A 9,451-nucleotide genomic window follows, 5' to 3' on the forward strand; every position below is an offset into this window, starting at 1 on the left:
TGGGCAGCTGGTGTCTATTATACGTTCTCGTCTCCCTCTTAGGAGATAATTTATTTGATTCAGACATGTAGATTGAAAAGGGACCAGGTAAATACGTACCATGAAGAAACGGTTCATGCTACCTTACTGCAGCTGAGATTTTCAAGGAAGGCGATGCGACTTGGGCACTGAATTCCACCGAGGGTCAGTGTGCCCGTGGTGGGGAGCTGTCCGTAGCGCGGTGAGAGAGAGGCCTGGACAGACACCGAGCTATCCTGTGCTCGGAGCGTGTCACTGGGGAAAGGTAGGCACAGAAAATATCATGATCCCTTGAGACAGTGGGAAGATTTACACTCAACATTTTGTGATGTAAAACCTAGCCCTGTCCCAACTTAGATCTGCTGTGCAACACTGGAGAGGGGGAGAAGGAAGTAGGAGACACAGCTTCTGGGCAATGAAGGCATCCAGAGTGATGGGGGTCTCAGGCTTTCTAAAAGGGGTTCAGAGCTAAAGCTGGAATTTAAGGGAAGCTGATGGGCAAAGCTGGCTTGTTTCAGGGACAGCGCTTGAGCCTGATGTGGGGTGTAGGAAGAAGGCTGACCCTCTACACCCGCCAGCATTCAGTTAGGTAGAGGTCTGGGAAAGGGAGGAAGAGAATATGGCTGCCATGGCCAAGAGAAGGAGTGGATAAATATTTTCAAATATCTACTCAGTAAGAGATTCTTAGGACTGCAGAACTCTGGTGAGAAAAGCGTCTTGAGTGACAAATTCTCCTGTAAGAGGAGTTTGTTGTCGCACTTAAGAGCTGCAGCATGTCTGCCTTTCAGCTGTCGTGGGAAAACTTGCAAACGCAGGATCTTTGGGAGGTTAAACACAGTGATACTCAGCCTGCAGGCGACTGACTGTTGCGTTTGGATAGAAATAAAGGCAGCATATAGAGAAGCGTCCTTCTTTTGAAAACAGAATGGTTTTGCTTCCTTCGGCGAGGGACTGGCCAGTGGCTTTGCCTCCACCTGCCCATTGCTCCAGCGCAGGTGGGTGCTGGAAGAGCTCTGCAGCCACCTGCAGGGCTCTGCCGACAGTGCGCCACGCACCTCGCCGCTGCCAAAGGGGCTGCAGGGCCTGCCTGGAGAGCAGCTATCACGCCTTTCTATTCACAGGCCGGCTTTTTGGAAACGTTCAGATTACGGTGACCTCTAAAGAAGTACACGCTGGTTTCTCCTGGGCATCTCGGTAGTGCTCTCATTACTGCATTAAGAGAGAGTTTCCCTATATATGGACCTCATGGAGCATCCAGGGAGAGAAACCTCCAGAGGTCATCTGGTCCAACACCCCTACTCAAGCAGGGTCATCTAGAGCTGGTTTGCTCAGGACCATGGCCAGACAGCTTTTCAGTATCTCCAAGACGAGAGATTCCAAACCTCTCTAGGCAACCTGTGCCAGTGCTTGGTAATCCTCACAGTGAAAAAGTGTTTCTGTATGTTCAGACAGACCCTGTTGTGTTTCAGTTCATGCCCTCATGCTGTGCTCCTTGAGTTGTTTTTCCTCATACTTGAGTTTACCCAATTGTTTTATGATGTCTTAAAACTGTCTAGTTTGTCAGTCTCTTCCTAATAAAGTGGTACACAGAAATTTTAGATACATTTAGGTTAAACCTTTGTGGAAGAGAAGTATCCCCTACCTCGTTCCCTGGCAGTGTATCTTGATGTCACTTGTGTAGGTGATTGACAGCTAGGAGTTTAAGTGTGTCATTGGGATCTGGATCACTGGACTCCTGCAGCCTGAGTTAAGAATGATAGGTATGTTGCCTTAAATTCACAACTGGTTCATCAAGAGCATCTATTGTGTCTCATCAGGAGATAGAGGAATTTCTCATGTAGTTTAGAGTATAGCTTGTCCACATCGTAATGTGATGAACACATGGAGATATTTGATTCAAGTACCCTCTTTTTCTTAGTCAGTAGCTGGTTTATCAGGGTTGTTTTTTTCGTAGCAGGGTAAATGAATAGCAGTGAACAACAATTAAATACAGATTTAACAGGAAACAATCCATTCATTTTGGGGTTCCTGTTATTTTGACCCCTATTCACAATCTTTGTTGTCTCTGGTTTCCTGTGGGTGAGTGACAACTGAGTGGTCTCACTGTGTCTTTGGTATATCATGAATGTGGGAGTTAGGATTTGACACTGTTCATGACATGGACTACTGAACCAGGAAAAAAACCTTTTAATAGCCATAGAGAAAAGTCTTCGAGGAGGATGCCATATTAAAATGACTTCTACTGTGATAGAGAACCTTGTGCCTGCAATAATGTAGTCGGTACTTGCTCTCTTCTAGGAGCGAATAGTGTGCTAACAGGTTCTGTTTCACTTGCAGCAATAGGTAATTTATATCAGGTTACTTCATCTTCTAAGAGCAACTAACAACCATGAAATGCTGTCAGTGTTGTTGAAGGAAGAGGCTGGTGTTAAGAATTTATATGGGAAACTAGACAAGCAGAAGCCACAAGATGAAGAAGCCATCTACAAGCTTTGAGTGTGTTTGAGAAACTTACTTATTAAAACTGTCTTGTGAGGTACTTTGGATCTAAATCTGCTGTCATTTTCACTTGTGTCAATGACAAGTAACTGTGAAAATCAGATGGGATACACCAATGTTAAACTGGCACAAGATTAATGCTAGGCCATTCAGCTTGACATCACAGTAGAGAAAGATATACCTGGAACCAATATAAGAAATCATACTGAAGTGTGTGGAGGAAAAAAACCCAACAAAACCCCCAAACTAAAAAGCTTTGTATGGAAAGTATAGAACCTAGTGATTTTCCTTCCATAAAACTTTGCCAGGTGCTGTTAGTGCCTCAGATCACAGGCTGCTTCTTTCAGAGTTCAGGTTTTCTGCTTCTAGTGCATGAAATGAGTCTTTTTCAGCCCTTTGGGAATAATTTGGAGTATGTTGGAGAAGGCTACATGGTGGTAATTGGGGACCACTTTGATGCATTGCTAAAATGCACAGAGGACAGAATGCCAAATGAGGTGTGAGAGGAGGTGAAGTGTGAACTCACTGAAGTTGCAAAGAATATTATTGGGATGAAAACACAGCAGAGGTGGGTAAAACATTCCAGCATGTGGGGAATTCCATAGAGCTCCAGATGAGAATATCCTTTGCCAAATTTATGAGGATAAAACCCATGGAAGAGGAAGGCCTGTGCGAAGGAGAAAGAAGACTAGAACAAGATAGATGAGAAGAGAGTCGACTGTGATTGCAAGGTCCTTTTAAGGTATCTATATAATACTATCAAGCTGAGCAGCAATTGCATCTTTATGACAATGGATAAAATAAAGAAAAAGCAGAAAATGACTGTAAAAAAAGTATGCCTTAAGCAAAACCTCCCTGATATTCCACTGTGGGGAGGGAATCTAAGTTTAGCACCCTCCCATTCTGCAATATGCCGAGAACTCCTATGCAACGAAATGCAAAAATACTTTGCAAAGGAGACTTGATGGTTCAAAACGATTCTGACCATTTTGGATTTGGAACAGTATACCTCTGCTGGACACGAAAAAACAATGCCAGGCATCTACTACTCTAGACAAGAGACGCAAAGGAGACTTGATGGTTCAAAACGATTCTGACCATTTTGGATTTGGAACAGTATACCTCTGCTGGACAGAGCTCTGTTGGAGCTGTGTTTCACTGGAGATGGTGAGCTGGAGGAAAGACAAGCAAGGCTATGTAGATTTGTAGGTTGTAGATTTGGGATTGGGGTTATTGAGCCAATACTTACTTAAAGTGTCATCACAAGGTCATGGAGCTTGAGACCAGACTGTGACAGAGTGATGGAGACAGAAAAAGCTGAGCATAGGAGTCCAGTCACTGTGGCTGTATCTTGCCACGTGACTAAGGTTTCTGTCTGAAGCATCTACAAAAGATCTGTTTCTCACCACTTTTCTCTTTTAGCTTGCTGAAAACACACAGCCATTTCTTCCAGCAGAAAGCTGGAATTTAAATACAGCACCTTTAGGAGAAATAGAGATCATAGAGGACGAAGGGAAATTTTGCTAGGACGTGCACAGGTTTCTGTTGCTAAAATTGAATGAGAATTTGCTTTAAAATTGGGGTCAAACCTTGCAAAACTACTGCTTTTTCTCCTAGCTTTTTAATTCAATATGCACTGTATGGCCACTGGACTGGAAATGGGCTTTCCTTCAGATTTGCAGACTGTCTTGTTTTGTCTCTCTGCTACAAGGTGAAAGTAGTCAGCAGCATCCTTGTGAGGCTCAGAAGAGGCCTGGATGTAGAGCCTGCCCACACGGGTCCCTTCCACCTGACAGCCCTGTTGTGGCCCCTGTCACTGGTGGAGAGCAGAGCCTGCCTCCTGCACCCGTTTTAGGGAACCTGAAAGCCAGGTGGTGCTGGGAGCAGATTGCACTGGGGAGAGGTGATGAGACATAGGGCAGCAGGATATATCGGAGGGCAGAGGAGCTTTGAAATGGAGCTTTTGACATTGGAAAGAGCTGCTGTGTGTAATGGCATGGGACTTGAAGAAAGAGAATTGTTCCCTTGGGGTGAGGAGATTTATTACTGTGTGTTTAGCATGCCTGCAACTAGAAAAGGAAGACACACATTGGCTGGTAGGAGGGCTGTGCTGCACTTCTGCTTCAAGGGGCAGAGAAGGCAGCAGTGACACGTTGCTGTGTGGTGGGGTGGGAGTGCAGTCCTGTGCATCAGCAAGTCAGAACAACTGAACTTTTTTGTTTTGATAGACATACTACAGAATATATCTGGGAGAAAAAGCTCTTGGTCAGTGAGCTGGAAAAGGGGGGAACTGGAGACCACCAAATAATTGTAATTTTTTTTTTCATGACCTGTTCTACTGGCTGCTGCTGGCTATTAATGTGGTTTAAAGTATTTGTGCTGTGTTGCAAAATTACACGTTTTTTACCTGTTGCCTCCTTGTTGGCTCTCAGCAGTGTGGTGTAGGAGATGGTTTCACTTTCTCCTAACTTTTATTTTTATCTTATGTCCTTTCTGCTGAGTGGGAGGGGGTGAACAGAGAACAGCAAATGGCAACACCTCTTCTGTTTGAGAAGTTCATGGGATGATGGCATTATCTGTATCTGTGCAGTGCTTGCTCTACCAGGTGTATATAGAAATGGAGAATGAAAGGAAGGTTCTGTATTTTACCTGTTTTTGAGGAAAACTTTACATTGGTATTTCGTATAAATACTTTACATGCCAATGAACATATGGAGTGTTAGATGGTGTCATTCTCCTGTTTCTTGGTGTAAATGGATTTGCTACCTCACCAATGTGGCTTATGCATGCACCCATTACATATCTCTTGGGTGCATCCATTTGTACTAAAGCAAGCAAGGATATCTCCCCTGAAGTTCTGTCCTGGTTACAGGAGGTGCTTCTTGCTGAACTGAGTCTCAAAGCATCTCCTTGGCCTGAGGAGGGTGCTGTTAGGACTCCTGGAAAGGTAGTAAATAGCCTAACAGGAGCGTGAACTTGCTGAATGAACATACTAAATCCCTGACAGAATTCCTCATTTCAGCAGGGGATGTAGATTTGGGATTGGGGTTATTGAGCCAATACTTCCTTAAAGTGTCATCACAACTGAAAGATATTTTATGGAGGTGAGCTAAACAGCATTTGCTCAGAGGAGGTGCAGTTTTGATGGACAGAGAGCAGTGTAGTGCTGGACAGGAAGGTCTAGCACCTCAGAAATTAATTTTGGAACAGGCAGTCTGTGACGTTGCTTTTGCCTGTCCCCTCCTTTCTGCAAGGATTTAAAGGTACAAAGGGAAAGTTCTTCACAGGAATAGGAGGTAGAAGGTGAACCATGTTTCCATGCAGTGATGCTGAACCTCTGTCAGGATGTCCTTTCCCTGGTGTGTATTCTGACATTTGGTTATCGTTCTGGGAGCAGGGACACATCTTGTGCCTCCAGCAGCCTGGCTGCTGGGATGGAGTAAATATTACTCTGTGGCCAAAGGGGCCTGTTAGCCTCCAGGAGACACCAAACAACAGCACTCACTAAAATTAGCAGCAGTAAAAATACATTATACAATTCATCAATCTTTTGTTTTCAACACTGAAGCAATGCTACTTGGGGCATGTGGGTTACACCAGGGTCAGCACTTTCATTAGGAGATCCCTGGTCCTCCACCCTCAGCCCACCACCCAACCTCAGAGGTGCAGCAGAATTGCTTCCAGCAGTGGGTGCAGGCAGTGCCTGGCATGGGTAAGTGAGGCTGGGAGCAACCATTCAGTTCTAGGCAGCGTGAAATATCAGGCAGTTAGGTACGAGTAAAAATATTATAAGTTTCCCTGGTGTCAGCACAGGCCAGTTCTGATTTTAAAAATGAAATATGGCAGCTAATTAATCTAGATCACAGCTTAATCGCCTGTGGTGGGTTTTAAAAAAAACATTTTTGTGTGAATTTAGCACTCATGAAAGTGAGAGGCTGAGATTACTGCATAGACCAAAGCACAGCTCGGAAAAGCTGCCTCCCGACGGCTCTGTTCCTGCCTCCCCGCGGTGGCCGCCAGTAGCCATTGCTGCTGCCCCCGGAGCTTGTCTTTCATACCCTCCTCTGCAGCAGCACACACCCCCGGTGTGACACACACCTCCCCAGCACCTCTACATCTGCGTTTGGGAGCCGTCACAGGCAGTTTGAGGCACAGAGCAACAGATTTGCAGGTTCTCACCCAGGACAATATGAGGAATGCCTCTCCCTAGGGCCCGGGCTGTGGTGTTCAATTTCATAGACTGTGAGTGCATTTATGTTTTATAAAGATTTTGAAGAGACAGAGCATGAGCCCTTTGTTGTGCATCTTGCTCACCATTAGTGAGTCGCTTTCTGCCGGTGTTTTCAGTAGATGTAGGTCTCGCAGAGGGATGTGTCACAGGCACTCGCTGCCAAACAGTATCAGCCAGTTGGTTGACTGTAGTGAGGGATGGCATGGGGGAAGGCAGGTGCACGTTTGAAAGATGGACAAAACAGATGGGCCAAGCTGAGTGCATGTGATGGATCACAGAAAGGACCAGGGCAATGTGAGAAGAGACTGTCTATTCAATTTTGTGGAATGGCTTAAAAATAATCCATCAGCAAAGCAACGGCTTTCTACTCTGTTCAATCAACTTTTTTAGTAAGAGTCTCTATGATTAGAATCAAACCATTTACTTTCTCCCCCCTCTTTCATTCACTCTTAGGCTAAATTGTGGTCCTGACTGTTCTTGCAGGTTAGCAAAGCTGAGCAAGAGGCAGGCAAGCAAATGTGGAAGGCAGGGCAAGAGCTGGTGTTGCTGATGGAAAATTCTCTGCTCCGAGAACTGGCACCTCAACCGGGTGCCAGGGTTGTCTCTGGGCCCCTGGCACCCATGGTGGCATTACAGTGTTGGTTATTTGATGGATGCTGATGTTCTGACTAAATTTTAGCTCAGACACTTACATTGGTTTTTGTTTTCCATGGTAGTTGCAATAGCACAGACAATTCTTTTTTGCTTCTTGGACTCTGGCTGTATGCTGCGGAAGAGCTGCCATGTTAGGCTTCAGAGACAAGATGAGTGAAATGATCCCTTAATGTGCATACAATGTTGAGTAGCAGTTTGATTTCCTTGTGGGTGAAAGCTGCTGTACATTGTTTCTTGTTCACTGTAAATAATATATTTTAAATACATTTTTTACAGTGCACTGAGTGGATTAGAAAAAGAACTCTTCCATTTTATGATGTAATAACTGTATCTTAGGTGAAATAAAATACAAACCAAAAACTTTAAACAAAAACAGGTTGTTGATAAAATACAGTAGTCCTGTTTTATATCTGTAACCTTCAGAGATTATACTGACCTGTGTAGGAGCAAATACTTAGTACTTAATTTGAATAAAAACATTATTTCTTATGTTGTCATTTAGATTAATTGAGAAGATGAAGCAGTTCTGTTTACTGAGGGCATGGGGTAGCGAGGCCAGAGGGCAACAGAAATCTGAAGAGTACGATTCCCATTGAGTCGGTGTTCTGACCAGCAAAGAAAGTCTTGTCTCAGCATAGCAGCTGGGAAACAGACATGAGTTTCAACTTGAAAACACAGTATTAATGGGCTATATTTTGTTGTGCAATATTTGATCCATGAGGGCCCTGTGGCCAGAAGCCCGTAAAGCAATTTGAAAAATGTAAGGTATGTGTAAGAAGGTAAGAACTCAGACAAGAGACAAAAAAATCACAGCAATGTGGAATGGGTTGTAGTGAACAAGAGAGAGGGTTGCTGACATTAAAAGGCACTTCGAAATGATTTGAGAGATGCACACATTCCCTAGGTGAGAAACAAGGAGAATCTAGTTTGTCCTCTTCAATTTGCCTTCGTTACTGCGCAGCACATATCCCTGTACCATCTCATGTCTTTTTGTATTGTCTGAACAAGAATAACATAGATGAGTTTTTGGAATACCTGTGATTTGTTCTTGCAAAACAGGGCCTTAAGAACACTGCAGGTACACAATTAACTGTTCAATTTTAATTCAGCCCTGTGGGAAGGGGTCAGGGTCTCTCACTCTGTCTCTTTGAAATTGCTTTGTAAAGAAGGTGGTTTGCATCAACTGGGCATCTGCTGTTGAGGCTCAGTGAATAATCACTCAGTCTTGCTCTGGTCTAGAAGAGGAGAGAGACAGGGCTAAACACCAATAGTTCATTAGCTTTGCTGAAACCTGGGGTTGCATGGATTTATTTGACTTATCTGGTTTTAATTGCCATGATTCTCCATGAGCTAGTGAAGACAAGGCAAGCAGCAATTTTGGAGGGAAAAGAACAGAACTGCTATTTCCTTTTGCTCTTTCTTACTTTTTGTGGCAATTCTTCCTTTTTATTTTTCCCTTCTTTTTTTTTCGCCCCTTAGTTTGTGATTCGGGTCACAGAAAGATGAGAGCATCCCTGAAGATGGCAGCATAGACTCCCCAAACCCTAGATGCTGTGCTCACAGAGTGCAGAGTTAATGCTTTCTGGACTGGCAGAGGGAACCTTCTGCTGTTTCCTTCCTTCTCCATCGGACACTCAAGTGGATGTTTCTCCTGTCCAGGATTTCCTTCATCTGTTTGGTTTGTGTTCCTACTGAGCACGGATTATCTCTAGGACTTTTTTTTTCTTTCCCCAAGGCAGTAGTAAGATTTTAACTTGAGAAAATTGATTTATTTTTTTCCTAGCTATGCTGAAATGAAAAGGTTGTACTTACATAATTGCGATCTTTCTCTTAAAATTAAACAAAGCAAATATGCATCATGATGGAAGAAAAATCCTGAAAACTCCATTCAAATGTACTTGTACTATAAGTTTTGGAGCAAATAAAAAAGATTTTGCAGATGTTAACAGTAGTTTTTGTTAAAAAGAGATTGTTTTTACTGTGGTGTTTTATCCCTAGCGGTAAATGCTCGTTCCAGAGCTCTTGGAAGCACACAATATAACTCTTACG

This window comes from Apaloderma vittatum, unplaced genomic scaffold (genome assembly GCF_000703405.1).
Source record: "Apaloderma vittatum isolate BGI_N311 unplaced genomic scaffold, ASM70340v1 scaffold662, whole genome shotgun sequence".
NCBI classification, from domain to species: domain Eukaryota; kingdom Metazoa; phylum Chordata; class Aves; order Trogoniformes; family Trogonidae; genus Apaloderma; species Apaloderma vittatum.